The sequence below is a fragment of the Aricia agestis genome, chromosome 11, assembly GCF_905147365.1.
Source record: "Aricia agestis chromosome 11, ilAriAges1.1, whole genome shotgun sequence".
Classification (NCBI taxonomy): domain Eukaryota; kingdom Metazoa; phylum Arthropoda; class Insecta; order Lepidoptera; family Lycaenidae; genus Aricia; species Aricia agestis.
In genome coordinates, this window is record NC_056416.1 from 13,715,029 (window position 1) to 13,741,512 (window position 26,484).

At 37.8% G+C, this 26,484-nt stretch overlaps 1 protein-coding gene across 12 annotated transcripts in view; it reads left to right on the forward strand.

The window, feature by feature from the left end:
• Positions 1-26,484, forward strand: part of LOC121732070 (rho GTPase-activating protein 21) — a 393,449-nt gene that overhangs the window by 200,075 nt on the left and 166,890 nt on the right. The gene's annotated exons all lie outside the window — the stretch shown is intronic.

A 26,484-nucleotide genomic window follows, 5' to 3' on the forward strand; every position in this document is an offset into this window, starting at 1 on the left:
TATTCCGCTAGGTATATTAACTTTATGTTAGATACCCAGAGATTTTCCTTATAAAATGTAAGATATAAAAGGAAGGTTTTCTTTTTAGAGAAAAACAATGTCACCGATTGTCAAAGGATATGTGTCAATTACTCCTGAAAATATGTCTACATTGTTACTGTTGTGTCAATGAGTAGAAGTTTCGGATTGGTGACACCAATTCGCACACCTTTGTTGCGCACGTCTCCTGTAGTTGGTTAAGAATGCTATTGGAAACGCCGCTCCATTTTAATGGCAATTCTGATAGCATTTTATTTTATTACACACCCGAAGAACTCCAATAATTTAATCCCTAGTTTCACGCTCGAATTCCTAGTAAGTATCGTACAAAGGTTGCGCCTGCGCGCGTTTATCACGGCGGACACCACAATGGGCCGTCTGTTACACCGTACGCGAAGCGCCGCACCGTCTAACGACACTTGCATCGGGATTTAAAGCTTAGATGAGATTTGAATTGTAGACTCTACTGTGTAGACTCCTTAGAGACCATAAAGTTAATATACCTAGCGGAATAGAGCAACAATCTCGAGCTGTCAAACGTAACTGAAATTGGTTTCATCTGTGTGTAAAAATATGTGTACGCATACACTTACACAAGCATGATTGAACATGATTTCTATGAGATTAAATTGTCAACGTGCGGCACGTGCCGACTGGACGTCAAAAAAAGAGTGCTGCTGTCATGTATCACACGTCTCTTTTTACCACGCAGTGTTACTGATAGTGACATCTCTCTTGCTCATGCCTTTGTTTCTCTATTCCGCTAGGTATATTAACTTTATGTTAGATACCCAGAGATTTTCCTTATAAAATGTAAGATATAAAAGGAAGGTTTTCTTTTTAGAGAAAAACAATGTCACCGATTGTCAAAGGATATGTGTCAATTACTCCTGAAAATATGTCTACATTGTTACTGTTGTGTCAATGAGTAGAAGTTTCGGATTGGTGACACCAATTCGCACACCTTTGTTGCGCACGTCTCCTGTAGTTGGTTAAGAATGCTATTGGAAACGCCGCTCCATTTTAATGGCAATTCTGATAGCATTTTATTTTATTACACACCCGAAGAACTCCAATAATTTAATCCCTAGTTTCACGCTCGAATTCCTAGTAAGTATCGTACAAAGGTTGCGCCTGCGCGCGTTTATCACGGCGGACACCACAATGGGCCGTCTGTTACACCGTACGCGAAGCGCCGCACCGTCTAACGACACTTGCATCGGGATTTAAAGCTTAGATGAGATTTGAATTGTAGACTCTACTGTGTAGACTCCTTAGAGACCATAAAGTTAATATACCTAGCGGAATAGAGCAACAATCTCGAGCTGTCAAACGTAACCGAAATTGGTTTCATCTGTGTGTAAAAATATGTGTACGCATACACTTACACAAGCATGATTGAACATGATTTCTATGAGATTAAATTGTCAACGTGCGGCACGTGCCGACTGGACGTCAAAAAAAGAGTGCTGCTGTCATGTATCACACGTCTCTTTTTACCACGCAGTGTTACTGATAGTGACATCTCTCTTGCTCAGGCCTTTGTTTCTCTATTCCGCTAGGTATATTAACTTTATGTTAGATACCCAGAGATTTTCCTTATAAAATGTAAGATATAAAAGGAAGGTTTTCTTTTTAGAGAAAACCAATGTCACCGATTGTCAAAGGATATGTGTCAATTACTCCTAAAAATATGTCTACATTGTTACTGTTGTTTGTAGTCATGAGAAACCTGCAGATGAAATGGGACACAGTTTTGTGAGTATTGCGATGATGCGTAATCCTTATTACTTTTTTCTTTTTGCACGCAAAATAAAACAACTAACCTTATTTTAACAGGGTTATTGACTTACATAATATAATGAGAGGTAACCAAATTAAAGGCTCATTTGATTTGATGATTCAATTTCAGTTAATTAATGATTTCCAGAGCCATCGCAACATCCTTCCTATAATTGCTTATGTGTTGTGACTTGTGACTCATTTGGATAGATGACTTGTTTCGTATGCAAATGTTCTGTCATGTCACTGGGTTCATAATTTCTTGAATTTATGTTGACACTTAGTAAAGTCTAATTAGCGATTAAGAAATCGGCGTTGCGTAAGTCTTAATTAATCTATTTTTGGAATCGAATCGTTCTATTAGTCACGTCTAATCCGAAATTGATTATTTTGGGACGCGATTAACGAAACACATTAAGGTTTCAGATAAGCTTTTTCGTTGAAAAATCGAATTTAAGCTACTATCGAGTAGTGGTTGTGTAATCGATTGAGCAACTTTAAATCATTCGGAGTATTTACCTACGTAGTTTATTTTACGTAATGGCGCCTAAACTGTTGTTTGTACATGCGTGTTGTTTGTGCACGTGAAAAAATATTTGCCGTGCTAATTAATTTGTTGACGTGCCGCACGCGCCGCGTTCGCTTTTACTGATTTTTCTTAACATACTATTATAGCTACGTAATAAATAGTTTGCGTAGCATTAGGTACTTAGGTACGTGAGTTTTCTGTCATAAGTACTTATGCATCAGCATAGAATAATTTGTCTATGGCAGAACTTTGTTAAAATCATTATATTATAGGCAATATTTGCAAAGGTCGCTGCAGATCGCTACTAGCACAATATTAAACTATCCGACCAAAATCCGACATGTTGCACCCGTCATGTTAATTTTTTTTTAATGAGATAAGGGGGCAAACGAGCAAACGGGTCACCTGATGGAAAGCAACTTCCGTCGCTCATGGACACTTGCAGCATCAGAAGAGCTCCAGGTGCGTTGCCGGCCTTTTAAGAGGGAATAGGGTAATAGGGGAGAGTAGGTATGGGAAGGGAAGGGTATAGGGGAGGGTAGGGTAGGGGATTGGGCCTCCGGTAATCTCTCTGGTAACCTCCACTCGGCGAAACACAGCGCAAGCGCTGTTTCACGCCGGTTTTCTGTTAGAACGTCGTATTTCTCCGTTCGATCCGGCCCATTCGTGCCGAAGCCTGGCTCTCCCACGTCTAAATTTTGAATATTGACAGAAACGTTGTCAAACGTCGAACGCAACTTTTTGTTGGCTATGCTGCAGCTGGCACAAATGCTGGTGCTGCGTCTAGTGTGAAAACATTATGGTTCTGTTCTGTTTTGTCTTTGTAATCCTGTTTGTTTTTGAATACGACGCACATCTTACGTAACATCCAAATTGACCAATTTTAGGTTGTAATGTCGTGTTTGAGGAAAGTGCAAGTCGTGATCGTTGACCATGTTGCGGGAATTTCGGGCGGTTCCGGCGTCCGGTCGTGATCGCTCGTGACCGCTGACCGCTGTTATCTCGTAATATGCAATTTGTTTCCTAATTGCGGATACAAGATTGTCCGGTTTGGGATGAGATGAGAGATGAGGCATGTTATGTTACGTGATCGAAAAAATCTTATGATGTGTAGGTACAGCTGCATCTTCGTTGCGCCAAAATTCTTTGCCACCTGGGGAGTGTACACGGGGACTATGTGTTTTTTTCGGAATAAAAATTATCATATATTATGTCGTTCCTTTAGAATGAAAGTACATATTTCCATACCAAAATTCTATATCGGTTAGGTGGTTTAGAGTTTAGAAGTAAAGAGATTACAAGCTGTTGCCTGCGACTCCGTCCGCGTGGACTTCAGCTTCTAGCGCGCGGTAGTTTCCGTTTCCATGTAGGCTACATTTAACTGCAAAATTTCCACCACATAGTTGCTTCCGCGGTACGATTATTTCAAACTTCAAAAATCTTCTTAAAACTTGAAAATAAACGTGAATAGATCCTTCATCCTTACCACTTCTTATAGAAACATGTTTGAGTAAGCGCTTGTGCGATGTAGGTGACGCACAGCGCCATCTATTATGGATTTTTGGAACTAACTTAATTTGAACAAATTTACGCATAAACACCCCCTTACAACCTCTTTTTCCAGTTAAAAAGTAGCCTATGTCCTTTCTCAGGCTTTAGACTATCTGTATACAAAATTTCATTATAATCGGTTCAGTAGTTTTGGCGTGAAAGCGAGACAGACAGACAGAGATACTTTCGCATTTATAATATTAATAGTATAGATAACAAATGGAAATGAAGGGATAACAAATGGAATTTGCAATAAGCGCAAGCTGCATTTATATTTTTATTTCTCGCATACACTAATAGGGCTATCTTATGTCTGTCAGGTTATCTTTACCATCTTCTTATGAATATTACCCAGTTAGGTGGACCACACGGCCGCTTTCTCGACCCAATTAGGTTTCGCGACGAAAAGGATATGAGATGACAGATAAGGAGAAAACATAGCCGATAGTACTATGTCACTAAACTTGACCGTCAGGATGTAACCTTATATGTATGTCCTTATGTATCTAAGTATATAATGTAACAGTGTGAAACAATTATTGCAATAACTAATGTAGAGTCTTAGGAATTAGCCAACTGTCAAAAGTAGCTAAACTATAATTTGGCAGCAAACGGTTGGCAAATGTAAAAGAAGAAAAGGAAAATATGTATAATGTATATTATGTATAGGTTACTGGCAACATATTAAGTTACCGATTTCAAAAAGGAATAATATCCCATAAACTCAACATTTCGAAAACGCATAGGTAGATGATAGAATACTAGAACAAGGATTTGAATTCAGAATACAGTGTTCCAAATTCAAATCGAAAAATTCAAATCGAACAATGTGGGTGTGCTAAATACTTTTACAAAAGAATGATGCATAAAATCGTTGTAATGCCATTGTCTGAAGAATGTGCATCCATGCAGCGAATGGCGAACGAAAGTTATAATTACGGTAATTATAAATTACAATATAATGACGTAATAATATGTTATACGCGTTGAATAATAATATAATGTTGCTAGCTACGAGCATTCTTGGATAGGAAAGTTATACAGTGTGTTAGTGTAAACACCGTTATCCTTGAAACCATCAAATGAGCCCGTCAAAATGAACAACTTTTTCTATGAGAACAATGCTGGGAACTCAAAAAAATGCCGTCTTCATACACATACGGATGCCCGGATCGGCTATTTGTATGGGTATGAAGACGGATTTTTTTGAGTTCCCAGCATTGTTCTCATACTTTAGAAAAAGTTGTTCATTTTGACGGGCTCATTTGATGGTTTCAAGGATAACGGCGTTTACACTAACATCTTGTATATGTTATGTATTACTTATATGACCTGCTTCCAAGGTTTTTTTAGCTCGTTGTAAACGAGCTGGACGTTAGGTTAACATTATTAGCCAATCTAAAACGTTACTGACTAAATAAACTCTCGTCTCACATGAAATACCGGACGTAAGTAAGAAAAAACCAAAGATAAATACTGTCTATCGACTACATAGAATTTATTAGTTTCCGAACCACTTACCTACTACAAACATTATGTAAGTGTAGTAATTAAATAATCGATTAAAACGCGCTCGCGTTTATCGATCAATTTATTTTATATGCCAATAACGTTTTATTATGCATAAAATGTAAATAGTTGGAAAGTTGTGATTATGTAAAATAGCTTAATTTACTCGCGATGTGATGCGACTGAACAACTTTATTTTATCAGATCCAAATTGGTTTCATAATATAGTTGGCTGTATAAATTACTCTATGACACTATCAATTTTATAATCACAGTAAAAAAAAAAAAAAAGTTAAAGAATATTGTCACCAAATTATTGAGGACCTCTCTAATTATCATTGGAACCTTAGAGTAAAAAAAAAAATGAAATAAGTTAAAAAAAATCGCTAATATTATCTAAGTTGTACCTGTAACGTGGGAGAGCCGTGCTTTGGGACGAATGGGTCGGCTCGACCGGAGAAATTTCACGTTCTCACAGAAAACCGGCGTGAAACAGCCCTTGCGGTGTGTTTCGCCGAGTGAGTGAGTTTACCGGAGGCCCAATCCCCTACCCTATTCCCTTCCCTACCCTCCCCTATTCCCTTCCCTTCCCATCCCTACCCTCCCCTATTACCCTATTCCCTTTTAAAAGGCCGGCAACGCACCTGCAGCTCTTCTGATGCTGCTAGCGTCCATGGGCGACGGAAGTCGCTTTCCATCAGGTGAACCGTTTGCTCGTTTGCCCCCTTATTTCATAAATAAAAAAAATGTTACTCCTTTCTTCTATTCACTCCTAAAGTGCAAATAAAGAGTGGTTTATTCTGGATACAACATCGCAAATCGCAATTGACACTGAGAAAATTTCTCTTTCAGCGCTGCTTATTTCACAGTGAAATATAAGGAATACATACACATCCTGAAGTATTATCATTTGGATTTGTTGCACCTTGTATAGCAAAGGCACTATTAGATAGCTAGTCTCATGAGAAAAAACGTCTTTAAATGGGCATTAGTCACTGACCGCTGTGTCTCGTCCGTCAGTTTACGCAAGGGGAGTATTCAGACCGGCCCGAACATCTTGGAAGTGAGATTTTATCGGACAATGTCGTAACGTGCACCATTCCACTATCGGAACTGAATCGGAATGCCCTAAGATATGAGCTGCAAGCGATGATTATTAAAATAAATATTGCACAGTTCCTATTTCCTACCTTATGCATTCACTCAGCGTGACTGACTAGAACAACGGTTTTAAAATTGGAACATAAATTTCGTACAAATCTTGACTCTAGGTACCATAATTCTCAATCAAGTTTAAATAATAGATATGTATAATTTACCTAAAGAATCCTCACACTAGTGTTTCTTGCAGACTAATGCCCGGTTTATGAAGTATTGTGACTGAAGTATAACTATTCACTAGCGGTTTTGCTTGGCCATGAACCAATAAACAACGCTGTTGAACAGATAAACTCTTGTCAAAAAAAACCTCATTACCGGGCCACGATGCTTACGGTGTACGGTGTACGTGATAGAGTTTACACTCTGGGAGACGCCTACAGATTGGTTAAGATCGTGGCTCTTGACTCGAAGGTCGTGGGTTCGATTCCCGCGTTGGAAACATGTTATTTCTAGAGTTTACACTCTGGGAGACGCCTACAGATTGGTTAAGATCGTGGCTCTTGACTCGAAGGTCGTGGGTTCGATTCCCGCGTTGGAAACATGTTATTTCCAAGTTTGGTTAGGACAATGCAGGCTGATCACCTGATTGTCTGACAAGTAAGATGATCCATGCGTCGGATGGGCATGTAAAAAGTCGGTCCTGCGCCTGATCTCTCGCCGGTCGTGTCGGTCTTCCGTCCCACTGGGTTATGAGAGAAAAAGGAATAGAGAGTGCTCTTGTGTACTGTGCACACACTTGGGCATTATAAAAATTACTCCTGCGTAACTGGCCTGGTTTCAATGAAACCAGCCACCGTCACCGAAACCGGTGTGGGGAATTATTATACTCTTGGAGAAAGTTTCTTATAAATATGAACGCTATCTCCCAACACTTGTCCCACACCTGTAACACAGTGTGTCCATTGTATACAGTGACTTGCACCAAATCTGCTCGCCTTTTACCTACGCGTACTTTGTATTTGTTTGTACAAAGGTCCCCTTTCATTGGCCACTCGAAATGACGTTTTGAAACAAATCCATTCTTGAGCAATGGCTTCTTATTGTTGTTGTTGTGATTGTTCAGAATTGTATTGCCTGTGAGGCCGCCTTTACGCCGTTGATATAAGGACCATTCCTCCCCCGATGTTAAATCAGAACGAATTGTAGAAATCGTGGAACGTCAAGCTGTTAATACAAGTGCTTACTCCCTTCTTCTCAATAGTCTTTGAAGAGTTTGTTAGTAAAATCTTTTTGTAGAGTACCATAAATAGAATAGCAAAAGTCCAGTCGGCGGATAGAGAGAAATTCGGCCGCTGACCTGTTGCAGTATTATGTTTACTTTACCCGCAATCATTGGTTAAATGACGCTTCCAAGATCCACGTGGAAGTTATATTATGCTCATTTCATGTTAGTCGGATATCAGCGAGTATAAAAGAAATAAGCAGCTGTAGGTCAATGGCCGATTTTATCTCTATTTGGCGACCGTACTTAAGATATAGTTTCCGTTACCTCTCCAATTTACTTTTGGGTCCAATAGATTGTATCTATATTAAAAAAATTGATAATCTTCCTTTATCTTAGTTTTTGACGGAAATATTAATAACCGCAGAATAAATTATGACATTTGAGAATTGGTGTTAATTATTTCATATTTTATGTATACAAGATGGTGTTAGATATAACATTAATGTTATGTATTGAGTGTTTTGTCTCACCTTTAGAAAGTAAATTATATTTTATGGTGTGTATAACTTTGATGTTGAATGGGAATATTATGGATATTACCAGTTTTACGTCAAAGTATCGATATACAATACAATACAAAAACACTTTATTGCACACCAAAAAAATACAAAATGAAACGATTTATGTTTGTATGTTAACAATATAGATTTTAATGTTAGTGTGCAATATTATATTAATTCGTTACTGAAGTAGTTAATTATGGAATGAGAATACAAGCCAAAACGGAGCGAGCAAAATTGCAATGAAAATGATAATGCAAGAGTCAAGACGCTTATTATGGATTTAAATGGTAGACAGTTGTGGATATGTGCTAAGATTATATATAGAAATCCCATTAGAAAAAAAAATGTTTATGTGCTATCGGAGAAACTGAATATTTGCAGATGTTATTATTGTCTTGACACAACGAAATACTGTAGATCTGCCTATTAATAAATTTATCTGATGGTACTAAGTTTTAACAACATACTTTCTTCATACTTAAAAACCTTAAGGATATTTCATGATGTAAGGAAATTCTAAGAACTTAAGCTGATCTCTCTTTAGTAATCATAATGGTCACACATATAGATAAAAATATATGGGCAAAATCGAATATTTTAATGACTTATTTTCGCGAAACTGAGCATTAGAAATCGATATTAATCAAAAAAGTTTTCGTATGCAAATCAGCATTATTAGGATGTCTTATAATTTATTATTACGTATATTTTTCGTGTCGGCTATCTTTTCTAATGAACACTAATTAGGCTTTAAACTGTTCATGGTATATTAACGTCAACGTATAAATTCGCTAATTAATGTTGAATGTCCCGACTCATTCAATTTGGCCAGACATGATTCTTCTGCTTTTCGCCTATTTGTATTATTACGTAATGAATAATGATTAACAAATGAGAAGTGACAAAGGTTTTGATGGTTTCTGAGTATTTCTGTAATGATAGATTATGTGTAAACTTCACTAAATTATGCCTTATCAAAATTACATTATTTTGTCAATATCATCGATGCTCTATTCTAGGAACAATTTGACACCAGAAAAAGCATCCGTACCTCTGGACACTCTGATCGGATCTTTGAGTCATTGAAAGTGTTGGAAGGCTCAACTAGCCTTCCAACACTTTCGAAAAGCTCAACAGTCTTCCGAAATCCTAAGGAAAATATAGTTTCTCCTTTTATTCGTTTGACTGCAAAAGAAGGCACTTTTGGCTACTAAAATACTAGACGAAACGCAAACACTAGTCCAAACTAGGCATAATAGAAATTTCAAATTAACCCTGCCGCTGCCGACGTGATGACAGAGCGCCTTACGCAAAGTCACGAGCGCCCTCGACGGTCACTTGTGTCGACACAACCGCAAACTGTAATTTGAAACCCATTTGTACTGCTTATTGAGAGCCCTAAGGGCATTGCATTCGACTACCTGAAGTGAGGTAAAAAGTGCGCATACATCTGCGGATTGGGTATGAATGAAAAGCTTTTATGTCACTTTTTTTGGCTTTGGCATAAGTACGCTCGAGTGCCATTTACAGGTTATTGTAAATTTTGCAAAATTGCTATTTTGGCTACATCATGTTATTTAGTCGTACCTACATCATTAAGTTATGTTCTCTATGCTCGTACTAATTTTGAAATACTAATAAATATTGTTATTGTTTCAGGTAATTAAAATTTGAAATATTTGGCTATCCTGTCTGCTCCCTGCATATTATAATATGTAAGTGTTTCGAATTCACAGGATCTACTATGTACGAAAACGTACTTACTATAAATGTTACACTTGCAACCGACGGAATCGATTTGGATAACATCAGTAATAACTGGATCAAATACTTGATTTTCAAATTGTATCGAAAGTTTCTCAACAGTTACGCCACGCTTCGGTAACACTCTTCCCCATACTCTGAGTCACAATGACACTTTTGTATTCCGCGACCGACCGGGTGAGTCACAGGCGAGGAATTGCAATGAACATGTTAATATGATAGATGTCTCAGTTGAGGCGCCATTAATGCGCCTTTTACTATTTTAGTTTGATAGGAATGTAAAACTTGGCAGATATATTGGAAACATGTGATCCCAAAACAACGATAGCAGTTGTAAGATTCAAATTGAAATATTAACATAATAATATTATCCTAGCACTATCTAATTTATCTTTCTCTTCTCTCTCACTTTCTATGTCTATTAATTCTTACAAAATTTGTTCATAATCTAATAACAACAGATATTTTGATTTTCAAGTATAAGTTGAAGTAAATTTTGGATGAAGAAGCCGTGGTCATGTTATTTACTATCTTTCTTATTTTTATGACCGGTCAAAGATTTTTATTGGTTTTGTTTGCATTAAGTTACGACTGTTGGACATGTGGGAAAGTCTTCGGATGTTATTTCTTAACTTATATTTTTACTGCTTTTCTTACTTCCTTGTCACATTGTTTGCATAACATAATAAATGCGACATACATTTTGTGAACTGACCATGTTCTTAAGTTATGTTTGGGTCATAAGTTACTGAATGTCGATTCTTATGTAATTATTTCCTTACATGTTTATGTAGCATTTATTTTTACTTTACAATCAGAAATGTTAAACATCTATTATTTTTATTGTATCGCATCAAATGTGGTTAAAATGTGAATTTTCAGTTACATTTAATTATATTAATACCTTAAACTAATACAATAAAACTAAATTACAATAAAAACTAGCGTAATAATAAGTAAAAAAAAGAACAGTTTAAATATAAAAAAGGTTGTCATCCAGACTGCTGCCCTTCGGGAGAGTGCCCAGAATACTAGCCACATTGCCCCGCTGTAAGGTCAGGCTTAATCGCTGGCCAAAATACGCTCCAGCCCTCTGTGCGATCTATGATGCGGGATGATATAAGATTGAAAAACTTTTTCATATCATCCCCCCATGGGCCTAACGTTTCAAACGCAAGCGGCAAAAATATGTAGTCACGGCTTAAAGATACATATTTTCGCCGCTTACGCGTTTGCGCTTCGGACGCCGCCGCACCAGCCGTCACTGAAGTTCCATGTAAATAGGAGGCCGCCAGTGTGTCGACACATGTTGCGTCCCACACCAAGCACCTCCCACTTTTCCATGGAACTAATTTTAAGCCGTCGGGTCTCTTGCCATCATCACGGGCAATACCATTCGGCTCTAAAATAGCCGGAACGTTGATGGAGACAAGAGCCCGACGAACAACATCATTCAATGCCGCGTGGCCGCATGGCGCGACAGACGACCAGCGCTCCGCTGGCAAGAAAGCCCATAATCAGACTATCTACCATAGATCCACAAGGGCAGCAGTGTGGATGGTTTGTAGGCAAACCTAGTCGCAGGCTGATGGCAAGGGAGAAGGTGGTATTGTCCAGTAACGTGCCTAAATTTGGAGATGGAAATGCTTGGAGCCAGAGTCCAGATTCCCAAGTTGCAGCAGCCAGAAGACGGGCCCGCTCAGCCGCGTTGGAACTAGAGTTAACTAGCTTATCAAATACAACACGGCAAAGAGGCTCATCCCAAAGACGCTGCAAACATATGTTGGCTGGAACAGCCCCATTGGCACTAGCTTCTCTCCAGGCCTCTAATGCTTCACTATAAAACGGAAAATCAAAGTTGCCAAAAGAAGGGGAGAGAATTTGGCGAATCAATGGACTGGTGCTATTTACTGAAGATAGAAAGGCTGGAAGAGCAACATCTGACACTTTCCTGATGCCGATGCCCCCGAGGTGAATAGGGAGTGATGCTTGGCACCACGCCCTATCCATAAGTGAATAATTAAAAATATGGGTCAAAATTTTAAGAATGGCTGCGTCAGAAGAGGCCAAACTATTGGTAAATTTCCAAACTGGAGAACACCTTAGAAAGTAGGTAAATTTTGGTACAAACAAGCAAAATTTGAAAATTTGAAAGGCCATATGAATATTAATTTTTTCCAAACGATCACAAGAATTTTGAAATTTCAACATTTGTTCTTCTAGGAATAATGGAATTGACTCCTCCAAAATAGGAGGTCCTAAAAGGCGCAGAGCGTATTTATCTATTAGTTTAATACAAGGGGCCAAACTATTAAAATTATTAACCACAGCGGCTTTAGACTGAGTCGTAAATTTGTCACTAAAGAAAAGCTCGCATTTGGAAAAATTAATACTTGAACCAATTTTTTCCAATTCGCTTATTAGACACTTTAGGTCATTCCAAACAGTGGAAGGAGGGCCTGCAATGGTCCCATCGTCAAGATACCAAATATTTAATTTAGAAGTAAGGGTCGAAATGATTGGATGAATGGCTAAACTAAAAGAGTTGAGTAGGCGTATTGTAACACTGCTATATAAAGGGATAAATGTCGGGTACCTTGTCTAAGCACTGATTAAGCAGGGCACGGCGGTCGACCGAATTAAATGCATTCTTGATATCAACTTTGAGAACTACAGCATCGTCACAGTTATGTATGAACCCCCTGAGGCTGTGGACAGCAGCTTCACAACCGCCTTTGCAACTGAAACCTAATTGAATCGGTTTGAATTCCTTAATCAATTTGGGATAAATGTTAAATGTTCTTTCCCGTAAAACATAATATTGTACTTATTTATTTTCATTTATACATTTCTCTTTGCGTTATTTACCTCTATCTTCATTCTATGGTGACTTCTCTGGCGGTAACTAGTAATGCATAGAAAAAGGCTCTAAAAGTCTGTCCTGTACGCTTCCGTTGTTAGCGGGTTCCAGTGTCTAATGAACCGAAAGTTACAGAAGCCGGTAAACAAATTACGCGTGTGTTAATATGACGAACCAACACAAATAAACCTTCATCATCATCACTATCGTCTCCTTTCTCGTTGTAAGGAGTAGCGAATGTAGTCTCTGGTGGGTACATAAATGGACAGATTTTACGGGCTTTTAAAGATTGTTAGGGCCTGTTTCACCACTTCCTGATAAAGTGCCTAATAGGCTATCCACAACGTTTTCGACAGATTCTCCATACTTCATCTGTCAAGTTAAAAGGTGGATAGCCTCTCTGGCACTTATCAGGAAATGCTGAAACAGGCCCTTAGTCTTTTCTATATTTTACCTTTATTTTGTACTTTAGGAGTCGGCACAATAGTTCTTCGGAAAGATCTTGTACCTTGCTTACATTGCTGATTGCTGCCTGCGCACGCCTTACAATCTATTCTCGTATTCAATCTTAAGTATCCTACTAGATTCCTTTGTAATCTCAAGCAGTCTATCCCTTAGGCCTTGGGCAAATTGATTCGAAGAACCAGCTCGAATATATCTCCATGCGTCGGACACACCGAACTAATGCGTTTGTTGAAACTTGCCGGGTCTGTGGAGCGTCTGTCAGCAGTGACGTTGGTTCTAATTGTGTGTTCAAGGGTACCTGCGTGTTTTGGTCTACATCCACAGTTCGATTTACGTAGATCAATTTCAATGATCCTTATGTTGTTGATGTTAAGATTCTGTCAGAGGCAAAATTTATCTAAATGAACTATGGTTCCTTCTTCAAATTAATATTAATAATCGAAGGTACACCAGATTTGTTATAATCTACAGCAAAGGTAATAAGTATTTCTCTTTTGCTTGTTCTGGTAAATAATTGTAATTATTAGAAACTAATAGAGTTAAAATACATGGCGTACTTGTTTTTATGTTTACATTGTATGACGTATTGGAAAACCGGTGTTTTTATCTTGTTCACATAATATAATATTTTGTTTCGTCCGCTTTTAACTATTGCGATGAATAAACATTATGTAAAGATAATAAGTATTACATAAATGTGTAAATTTAGAAATTCTTCATTTGTATAAACGAAAGGCGGAGACTCTAACTTTTCTTTTGCATATTTATGTCTAAGAAACAACTCACCTTACTTTATGGAGAGGTTCATATGAAAGAAGGCTTATTTGGTTAGTAGGTATAATCACCATTAACCTTTAGCTCAATAATATGACATGATCTATGACACAAAGTTATTAGCGGAATTAGCTATTGTGATGACTTTCGCTCGAGTATTTGGGCGGTGTGGTTGCTAGTTGTCGAGCCCACAATGGGTAACCTTGGGTTTCACTGTGGTTGCGGTGTCGTGGTTGTTGATAGGCCGACTACACGTGCCGACATTCAGATTGAAACTACGCGGTTTTCTTCACGTTACATAGAACTTTCCGTCGTCCACATCTAGGCACAAGGCATTATTGTGTCCAGCCAGTGTTCAAAGAAAATCGAACTGTATCCACTAAAACAAACAATCACAAATGCGTGAACAGTATTTATATAGCGAAAATAGCAGTTTATAATAAATTATGCTCGCCATGATATCAGAGGTTTGTTCTACCCTTGCACTTCAGGCCAACCTATTAGCTCGTGTATGTTTAACATTTAACATCGACATTTTTAATCGGCTGAGAGAGCTTTTCTCACAGTAACTTGAAAAATTAAACGTTCTGCAAGCCGAAGCGTGTAGTCGAGGCATAACTGGTGATTTATGGTGATGACAGTGGTGACGTGCGGTGACGCCGGTGACGGGTGATGGGTGAAAGTGATGAAGTCCTCACGCGTGGCGATGATTTACGACGCTTCATCATTTTTATCGAACCATCGCGTGAGTGGTTTTTTGTTTAATATGACCGAAGTGATGCAACTCTATTGTCTTCGGCGCCGAAAAGAATTGGTAATTTGGCTTGGGAAAATTATGGCCTGGATTTATATTAATGTTTTATTAAGATCTGTTTGTTGAGGTCTGCTAATGGTGTACGTGATATTAAACTATAAAGTCCTTAGTAGGAAAAACAAGTAAGCCGAATCTCAGCTCCAGGGTGTCAACTGTCAACCCTCGTATATATTAAATCTTATTGTAAGGAAATAAGAGGGAACTAAAGGAATCAATGTAATAATAACACGCCTTGTTTTTTAATGGCTTATAAATTAATTTGTTGTAATAAACTTGAGTGGCAATAAACAGCTTTGCGGTAAACTTGTAAAACTTTTAATTGGTTTGAGTGAGAGATTTGTATAGCGTGGTGCATTGCTTGAGTTTTCAATTCTTGTTAAAGTTGGTGGTAGTTGGCTCCTTCTAAACTAAGTTTGTAAATAAAATGTAAATCCACTCATATAAAGCCGTGGATTTGGATTGACTGCACACAAAAAAACAATTTTTTCATATTAATTAATAGTGGTTTTAACCAGTCCCCGAACGATTTTCGATTAATAACAAGTCGATTAACAACAATAGCGTCCAAAGATCCAAATAGATTTTTGTATGGCTTATGTATAGCCAGCTAAAGACCGAAATAAATTGAATAATTTTAAGCATATTATACACAGGACTTATAACAAAAATACTTCAATACTGTTCCAATGTGTTAATCATCTTTATGCTTGTATGTAAATTCTGACTGACTTAAGGATAGTTTTTGTTCGGCTCGTTCGGGTCTGTTTAATTATGAGTTAATGAATAATTAATTATTCTTATATCGTGGATCTTCGCAAAAAATAGCCCACTTGTGTATTATACAAATAAGGGAAACTGGTGTTAAATTTAAATTGGTTTCATGACCTACCTACAATTTTAATTTTTACGGTTTGTGATTTCTGACTTAGCTATATGATGTTCCAAAAAAAGTTCCATTATTATTTTTGAACTTGGAATGTGTCTTCCATATTCAACCAAGATTTTGATTGAACTCGTCAGTGCAAAATATCCCTAAAAGTCTATCCTGGCAAAATCGAAAGAGCGGTCACTGTAATTACTATGTAATATGCATGCGCTACCTACAGGTGCGAAACGATTAATTTTAATGGAATTAATTCGTTTTCGTATAATTTACGCGCTGCTCCGCCATTATGTCATTACCTCGGAGTTTACTTATCGGCCCATTACCGGCAGCAGCTCGCTCGGAATTCATAATTTCTGCTCAATCAGTTTCACCAAGATTCTTGTATATCGAATGTTGTGAACTTGCTGCTCAATATTTTAAATTATTCTTATTTGACTATTGTCACAATATTGCCTAAAATAATATTTGATTAATACTTAAAACTTGTCGCTGACAAAAAATTAAGAGGAGGCGCGGTGTTTGAATTTAAGGTATCTTTAAGCGTGCGCACGGAAGAGGTTATTGTTGGATCAGCAATAGACGAATAATATTCGTTACTCAAGTTTTGCCGAGCGATCTTTTTTTTTTTTAATGAAATAAGGGGGCAAACGAGCAATCGGGTCACCTGATGGAAAGCAACTTCCGTCGCCCATGGACACTCGCAGCATCAGAAGAGCTGCAGGTGCGTTGCCGGCCTTTGAAGAGGGAATAGGGTAATAGGGGAGGGTAGGGATGGGAAGGGAAGGGAATAGGGGAGGGTAGGAAAGGGAATAGGGTAGGGGATTGGGCCTCCGGTAAACTCACTCACTCGGCGAAAACAACGCAAGCGCTAGCGCTGGTTTTCTGTAAGAACGTGGTATTTCTCCGGTCGAGCCGGTCCATTCGTGCCGAAGCATGGCTCTCCCACGTATAAATAATCTTAAAGTTGTACACTGCCTAAAACTAACATTATTGGATATTTGAATGCTTTGAAACCGTAAACTTCCTCACCTTTAGTGCATGCATTATTCAGAATGTATCGACGATCGATGTATGTAATGTAAACATGATCTAAGCTTTGTGATTAGCATGCGATTAGCATTGGTAGGGCTTCACCGTCAGACACCCTCCGCGTACTTGTTTACATAGGGTGTGTATTTTGTAATTAAGTATTTATTTGTAAGTATTTGTAATTTATAGTTGCGCTGTTGTTTACCGCATGTTGTGTGGTGCGGTGACATCATTGAATGATTGGATGGATCACTCGATTTTTTGCCTTATCTTATTTATCTGTATATCAGTTTAGGGAAATGAAATGTTGCACATTTATAATATTACTAAGAAAAAATATTATCTGCGTAGTTTGTGTCTGATAATATTTTGAAAATAAAGATGATATTACTATTTAGTTATTAGGTATTTACATAGAAAGTTAAATTCTAGTGAAATGTTTAAGTAAACATACAGCATAATATTTTACAAAAAAATATATAAATGATATTTTAAAGAATCCGCCAGTCGTTTATCCAACGAGAAAGTTGAAGAAAAATATTATTTATTATGATTTCCCTGTAAAGAAGGACCGGAAAATTAAAATCCTGGATCTTTTAGATTTATTTTATCGGACTGCATTTGAATTTTATTTTATAGGGCCAAAGTCGTATCATAAAAGAAAATATATTTGCTTCTAAAATACTTTACTACTTACAACCAATTCGCTCATAACAATTTATTGCGAACAACACTCAGCCATTTTGTGTGTCCTCTATACGAACTTCAATCCCTCCGAAACTCCCGCCTCGACCTTCTGATATCGAAATCGTAAATATTCAATTTACTCTCTAATCTAGAGTATGTTTGCGAAAATAGCATCGCCGCGCCGCGTCGCGTAAAATTAGGGTTGCCACTACGAAATACGGTTAAGAACGATCCTTTAAATACATTTGACCGCACCTGGTACCTCCATTTACTGTCTTAAACACGTAAGGTAGATCCGAGTATAATAAAAACCAACTGAAAGTACGCCTAGCTATGCATTTTGCCATCGGACTGCCATGATGCCACATTGGACTGCTATCAGCTAAATAGCAGCCGTGGAATAAACACGGAAAGTCCTGGAATTTCAGGCGATATTTTAGCAATTTTTTTCTGGATGCTAAGGACTAAAATAAGGTAACAACTACTTATCGATCACCTTCAAATTTAGCATTCGATAATTGATTATCATGCCTTCTCAAATGTATTCCGGATGATCCCCAGACACTTCAAACTAGGATAAATCCGGGAATTTCAGACGTATGACAGCCCTACCGCGTAAACCTGAAGTTCACATAAAGTTTTTACGAGATCAATCTTCATCGAATGAGAGCGGCGAACCGATGACAAAAAATATGCCAAGAGCATTTTAGTACTTGGGTAATAATGGCATAAAAAGTCTCCATAAAATTGATCACCGTGAATGAAACCATCAATGTATCTTTCTTCATAGCGGAATGTTCCAGTTGGATATAGGTTTGGTATTTTGGTTGATTGCGGAAAAATTAACGATTCCCGCGTTAATTAACGAATTTAGAATTTAGAAATTTACTCCAGTATTTCATAAACATTCGCCTACATTTTTCCCTTCTCGGCTAGTGTGAACAGCTGTTTAAAAGCTTGCAGATACAATAAGCAAGTGCACAAACGCCCTTAGGACCTATTACACCTACCGAGTACGTAGAGTGAAAAGACAGCACAAGCAATTTCATTAGCCGAGAGCACTGTCTCGCCACTCTACTCGGTCGATGTAATCAAGCCCTTACGCCGGCCGATTCAATGACACAAATACATATATGTATGGAAGCGACATCAAATTAATCAACCGGTCTTTATCACGCGACAGAACTGCTTATGGTTAGTTGCCTTATTGGTTCGATTAAATATTTATAAACGAGATAATTTCAACCTAAAACTATTTATAGAGTCGGCAGTTTATTAAATGGATAATAGACAATGATATAGGCGTTGCGAATTGCGATACACGTTGTAGTCGAGATGGCTCTCACGATGTAGTGACGGTGTTTTTGTTCGGTCTATTATAGCATATATAATACTTACCAGTAAATGGGTGTGAAGTCACATGATTTATGGTAAGTGATAAATTGATAACGTAAGAACTTAGACTACAGAAACGCAAATAAAGACTACAACGATGCGTCAGGTTATAGAGAAGTGAGAACTAATAGACTACACTAATTCTACATAGACTTTTTTTTTAAGAGCCTATGCTGTCCCACTGCCGGGCAAAGGCCTCCTCCAAGTCCTTCCATTCATCCCGATCCATCGCCACCGTCGGCCAACCTGGCTTGTATGTGTCAAGTTCATCGCGCCATCTTTGTCCAGCGGTCAGGATGCATACGGCTAATATGTCCCGCCCAATTACATTTCAGTTTGGCAGCCTTTATGCCTATGTCTGTTATACCAGTTATGGAGCGCAGCGTGCTATTTCTTATTCTATCTGTTAATCTTACTCCCAATACGCTGCGCTCCATCGCTCTTTGGCACGCTATAAAGGGTAAATATTTGATAGCTTTGTGTGATTTTGGTAAAAATAAAATCCATATTGAGCTATGATCCATATTGAGATGACCGATTGTCACTACGATTGCGAACTTACTTTTACCTATACCAAATTATGGGAATGTAATGGGAATTCTATCTTCGTAATTGCTTGAATTTTTTCCATCATGGGCCAACGCGAAGTGGCGTCATGGCTGAGTTAAGAAGCTATAGTAAATTAGTAGCGTCCACATTAAATATATTACTGTAAGCTGATACCATGTAGAGTGTCTGTGAGACATCATAATCGATGGTAGGTACACGTACATTTTATGAGCTCTGAAATTTAATCCCCTTATATTAATGTAATTGAACGAGAGAGACGCATATTAGTCGCCTCTAATACAATCTTCTTGCCGTTCATTAGTGCGTACTGGCGACGCGCGGATGAGTAATTGTTGAGTATGGGACAGAATATTTTATTAGGCAACAAGTGTTCAGCAACAAATACCTTGTTGCGGAGTATTAGGGGCTATTTTTGCGTGGCAAGACGTTGTAGTGTAGGACTATAACTTTTTGTTTATAGCTTCTAGACTGTCCTATTACTGGATTTCTCTCGGTTGTCTACGTTTAAATCTTCGGTGCGAAGTGCTTTTGATGTAGTCTGTAGAATTTATTTCTGCATTAGGTTTGGCATATTCCTTTAATATGTAGGGAATAGAGATATATTTCTTGATGTATTTTATATATTATAGTTACTTCTTAATAATGTTAAACACCTTTGATCCCATCAGTGCAGCAGACTCTTAATCGCTGCTAATGCTGTGCTGGGGTCTGGACCCTTTGACATCACACAATATAATATTGTAATATTGTGTTAATTATTTCTTTATGTATTTTAGATTTTTCTTTAATATTGTGTTGTGTGATTGTCGAAATAAACTTATTCTTATTCTTAAATAGTAGTAGTAGTGGTATTGATGCACCCCTTTTCTAATAAAAGATAAAACGAGCCAAGTTCGATCGTCTCTTTGTAAATTCAGTCTTATATATTCATATCTACTCGCTGTTTAAACCACCGTCGCGGCGGCATAATAATTGTCGTCATTCTCGTTTCGGCCATTTTTGGCGAAGCGTTTACAGTGTCGATAATTATTAATTTCAACGGGTCGAGATGAAAGGAGAAGCTGTTTAATCGTAATTACACCTTATTATGTTGACATTTAAGATTCACTCAAGTGATCGGTGTTCGGGTCGTGGTTCGTGAGATGAGAGTTGAGACTAAATCGTTGTCGTGAAATCCTCGCTCTACATTTTTAACATTGAAAAGATTTTTTGTGTGAAACCAATAATTGGTTTTGGGTTTTTTTTGTTAATAATTTAATTGTTAATCCCAACAGGAAACTGCCGATTAAATGAAATGAGTGATGAATGATGACTGATGAGTTACAATAATTTGACTGGATGTTTTTCACAAGACGCAACTGCGTAAGTTAAAATATTTTTTTCGTGATAATGTCTTTCCAGGACCTTATCATAGCTCTATGTTGACCAGGCTTATCCGTATCTAGAAGGAACGGTTTCAGCGAAGTAGTAAAATTTATAAAGAGATAAAGAAACGCGAAAGAAAAGCCTTTGACTAAATAAAAAATATTTCTTTAAAGGGTTAAAAAGGAATTATCTAAGAACAATGAAGGAAGCTAGGTAGTCAACGCATCTTTCAGGCTTGGTTCTAACGGAGCAAAAACCTGTAGGTGTTCTCTACGAGTTACGCGTTAATGATTTAATGTCAGATGTTACAGTGTGATAATTGATAGCTGATGACTCAATTACAGCCGTACTTGTTATCGATGTAATTGTCCTATTGCCCTTTGGCGCTCCATAACTACGTTCTGCAGCTAACACGTAGAAATATGACGCTTGACCCGTGGGCCGTAGCTACTTTGGCGGTCCAAGGAGAGGTTCTTATTGGGAATATTATGCAATGGGGCGCTACTAGCACGCACAGTAAATTATCTGACATGTTCCACATCCATGACTCATGAGAGGGAAGATACAATTCGTCTGTCACAGTCATTTTCTGGACTTACGTACGGACTTCTCTGAGATAGAGTCTTACGTAGTTAAATAAATGTTTGAGTGGTCGAATAGAAAAACTTAAGATTAATGTTTAAAAGGAAATCAAGATCTAAATATTTGTAAAACAAAAATTACTTAAATACCAATAAAGCCTAATTTATATTCTAATCACCACTTATCACCGATGTTAACAATAAAAACAGCTCTATCAAAACATTTTGTGTTTTGGTGAAATTAATTCTTAGATGATGTTGACGTTAATCTATAAAATATTTAAATTTAGAATACAATGCCATTTTCAAGATATCACAAAAACTCGATCCTTAATAAAAAAGTGAAAACTCTAGAAACCTTAGCCTCGACGTCGATCGAATTCATAAATTTCACTTTTAAGTGACAATAAATTTTATCGCTTAGAAACTCTGTTCTGCGTTATAAAATTTTAATGGCCGGCTCCTTATCGTATCAATAACGATTGTATTTTCTTTATTCAGAAGATAGAACAATACTTTACGAAGAAAAAGTGATAAAAGTGACGACATATTGGAAAAACATCGCACTGATGTCATTCGACAAGATCTCACAAACGAGTCTGGTAATAGACCAACGTTAATCTTACGTAATCACGTGTGTAGCTTTCGACAGGAGCCGCGAGATAAAAGATGAAAAATAAGCGCCAAAGGGAATTCTTACGAATACAGATTTCGTGATTGTCATGGTAAGTGAATAATTTATAACACTTCAAAGAAGCTAACAGTGATTTCTCATTTATTGTTGAAGAAATTGCTCCTGACAAAAGAATAATCCCGTGGGCGAAAGGCTCTTACGTCGTATGGTAATCCGGTAAATTATGCTGTCGTTTATTTTCTCGTCGGGAATCAAGGTAGCTACAGATTTTGTCGCGGCATAAAATGACGATTTACTACGGCGCGACGCTGACTAATTTCGCCAAGGCCGGAGACGATCCATTATTATTTATTACCATATAAAATTATTCCCTTCAACCTCTTTGTGGCGTTTTCAGTCCTATCCCGCCCGATTAAAGTGTATTTTTCTCTGAGATCGGATTGACATATCACTTAGACCTTTTACCACTGTAATGACTCAATGTGGAGAATTACTAAGAAACTAAATATAGACCCTTTGTAGATGTTTTATTGTGTTAAAAAGAGGAGTTGTTTATTTATTAATGGTGAAAATTATTTGCGTGATGCTATAAAAATATATTGAAACAAAGGAAATCTAAGCAACATCAGAAATCCCATTTGGGTTGCAATTTTCAATATTGATTCAATAAAATACTAACTGTAATCTGACTTCATTAAACGGCACTGTCACCCCTATATTCCACATAATTTAAGCATAAAATGGGTGCTTATAATATGCCAATACCATATAATATGACATCACAGCAGGTCTTCCCAACAAAGGTAAAATGCATGCAACTGCACTCAGTTGGGTGCCTTATTACACGGACCTCCAAATTGAGGAGGGTGGACTGAATAGACGCGATTTTTTTCACGCCCTCACGATCTTAAACAATGGTTTTTGGGGTATCGATTAGTCCATGCGTGGGATTCTTGAAAATTGCAACCATCACCCAATAGCTCCAATAGAACAAAGATGCAGTGGCTACAACGCATTTGTTTGGTAGTAGCCACAGACATAGATCAAGATAGATACCGCATGTCCCTCCATTTGTATGAAAACGAGCGTGCGTTTCTACCTACTGTGACGTACCGATAATAAGAAACGTGTCCACTATGTAGGCTAACGTTTCTATTCGAACTTCTACAGCTCTATAGGGCCCAATCAGGCATTTTTTCAATCCGATTGACGTCCGATTCCGATAACGGTGGAGCGCAGACTAAAGAACAGACTTTCGAAAGACGAGTATTGCTCGTCGTTTGGGAACGCGATATGGCACGCGAAGTACATACACGTGCGGTATCTATCTTGATCTATGTCTGTGGTATTAGCTCTTTCTTAAAAGAACACGACTATTTTCAAGTCTAGACTAGAATAATGTTTTAACATGCCACATAATTTGTCTAGACTCTAGACTAATACGCGCATTTCCTCATAATTGTAGGTACGGACCCTCCGCATGAGCTCTTTCTTCCAGTCCAAGTAATTTGGAGAGTGCTCCACGCGGGGCCCTTTGTTGCGGAGTGTCCTGAACCCTTGCAACAATATACTCGTCGGGTTCTTCACCGAAGAGCCGTATGAGTGCGGTTGAGGGCCATTAAAAAAGGTTCTCGTTTTTTTTTTGCTCAATTCTAAATTGATAGCGCAATGTATTTTAGAGAGAGGGGATTTCAAGAGCACATGATAGGAGATAGCTTGATTAAATTGATCCTTTAAGTTAGTTAGTGTTTTCTGGTTTAAAAATTTTATGGGACGTTAAACTTAATTTTACATAATATATTTCCATTTGAAATTGATTTTATGGTAGCAAATTAGTCAAGTAGCTATGGTGAGGTTATTACAAAAACTTTTTGTTGTATATTTACTGCCAGTGATAATGATGATGTTGATACAGTTAATGATAATAAAGTGTTCAGCATTGTATCGGGCTCGTTAGCGGCAGTGACGCAAGCTAGGAGCAGACGCGCCGCCACAGTAAATATCTCATCCCGAATCACAATAAAGTGGGGAGCCGCAGACGGACAGGCAGCAGAACTTCCAAAATAACCCGCTCGTAAACTCCCGGGATCGTTAACCAGACACCGCTCTAGTAGGAAATATAATATGATTGAATCCACTCACGATTTATGAAGGAAGTGGATTTGAGAATTTAGAACGTATAAAGGAAGAAACGTTGGATTATATTCTGTTGCGCATAAGAGGCCTAAAATGTTAAGCTAAGAAATCTGCATAGTTTATTTACAGTCTTCTCTGTAACATAATACAATACAGTATGGGAACGAAAAATATTCTCAGCAACTTATACGAAGTATTTTAATATTCAGTGCTCATGAAAAAGCAGTAGCTTAAATTGCTACATACGGAGAGAGAATATTAACACATTGTTCGGATATTCTACCGGCTGATTATGCAAGCGCAGGCCGACTCGCCTCGGAAGAATCCCATAGCGAGTTTCCAATCGAGATGTAGAATCGATTGAATCAATTGTATGTAGATCGCTCTCCATTTCTCTAAATACTTTACAGTCTACATGCAGATAATTCGCTTTGCGGAAGCACCAGTATTAATCCAAGCGATTGTTTCCAAGAATGGTTTGTGTTAAACCAACTAAAGTTGAGATAGGCGAGTTTAAATTTACTTTAGAACACTAAGGAATGGACGAAACAGTTGCATTTGTATAGCATAACCTACCCCAATGCCAAGGTCGTTCACCTCGCTCGTTAATCAGCATCGCCCCGGCGGAGAGGCTCGGAGATAACTCGCACAAAGCGTCTCTAGAGCCCAGACGCGGCAAGTGGAAGATGGATATGAATTTTTCATCGTCGCTTTTCGGAATTATACCGTCTGCATTCAAGTTGTCCATGCAAATAGCGCAGTTTTTTTAAAGCGACGGTCCTTTGAATTGTAACCGAAAGTTTTGTGCTCCGCGATGCAAATTCTGGTTTCTTGTTGCTTTTAAATTGGCATTGTTTTTTGCTTTGCTTTAAGAACATCGTTTTAATGAAGTTTCAACCACTTGCCTTATCGCATAGTTGTAAATGTTGTGTTTGTAAAAAAAAATGTTTGAACTTGACTGGAAAAGAGCCCAAGCCAGGAGCATAAACAATACAAGTTATCTACAACCGACTTATGTACACAGCTTCCGTTCTATTTACACACATACTGGCCCGGCTTAATTAATTCACTGCATGTACACCGAGATCCTAAGATATGCGTGTCCATGCCCCGAGCGCCGAGCTTATCATATCTCTCGACACTTCAAAATGGACTCTGTTATTATGGCAGTCGATGTCAATTTAACTGGCGGCGTAAATGGCGCGAAAGACGAAGTAATTACAGATCATTGATGGAGGAATATAAATCTTAAAGCGCGGGAATAATGTATGTACGACGATCGTTTCCAGCGAACAAACAAGACGGTGGTGGTCACGGATAGTTTATTGCCCGCCAATTGATTGAAAATGAACTATTGGAGATGCGGATACGCATGCGGAGCTATCTTTAACATAATTAATTGACGTTTTGTTCTTCGAGTACCTTTTTATGGTGCTTCAATGAGGTACTGGCTAATATGGTATTCTGTGGACTTTGAATAGCCGATTCGTTTTATTTTTTCCGTCAGTATTCTTGCGACTGTATCCTTTTAGCTCTAAGTTATGTCCTATGTGGACGTGATTGATCGTCTATGCGATCATTAAAGGAGGCAATTCTCTAATGACTGTCTGTTATTCGGTATTCCTCTTCGTTTTGCCGCAGTTTGCTGTAATTTCATTTGACATCAGAGCTTCTCATGTCACTATCATTTTGCCCGCTATTCCCTGTGGTGCAGCCTTGCAGCCTGCTTGTTTGGATAAAACTTGGCAGCTGAACTTGTTAATTAAGTTTATAGCGTCCTATTATTTAAGCAAAGTTCGGATCCAATTGTTATGTCTCAAGTGTTTAAATATCTTCTGATGTTCAGACACAATAATTTCCAGCTATTAATCAAATCTAAACCTAAAATTCAAGGGATTTCTCTCCAGCCAAATGAGCTTCAAAGTAAATTTCCCTTGGGTTACCCCTATTCCTGAATAGTCCAATTATCGCCCCTCAATTACTAAGATCTTATCAAAGGAATTAACACCGTGGTTAGGAATATTAATTTATACATAATGATTAAATTCAACCGTTAGCAAATTATCTATTTTTGGTTTCATACTCAGCAGCATTATACAGAGCCTAGTATGTTGTTTGTTTGTTATGCCTCTGTCTCTTTTTGTGATGTTGTATCATCAATAGCTTATATTGTTTCTACTATATAGTCTCTAGATATATTTTGTCCTATTTCGACTCTTTAGGGT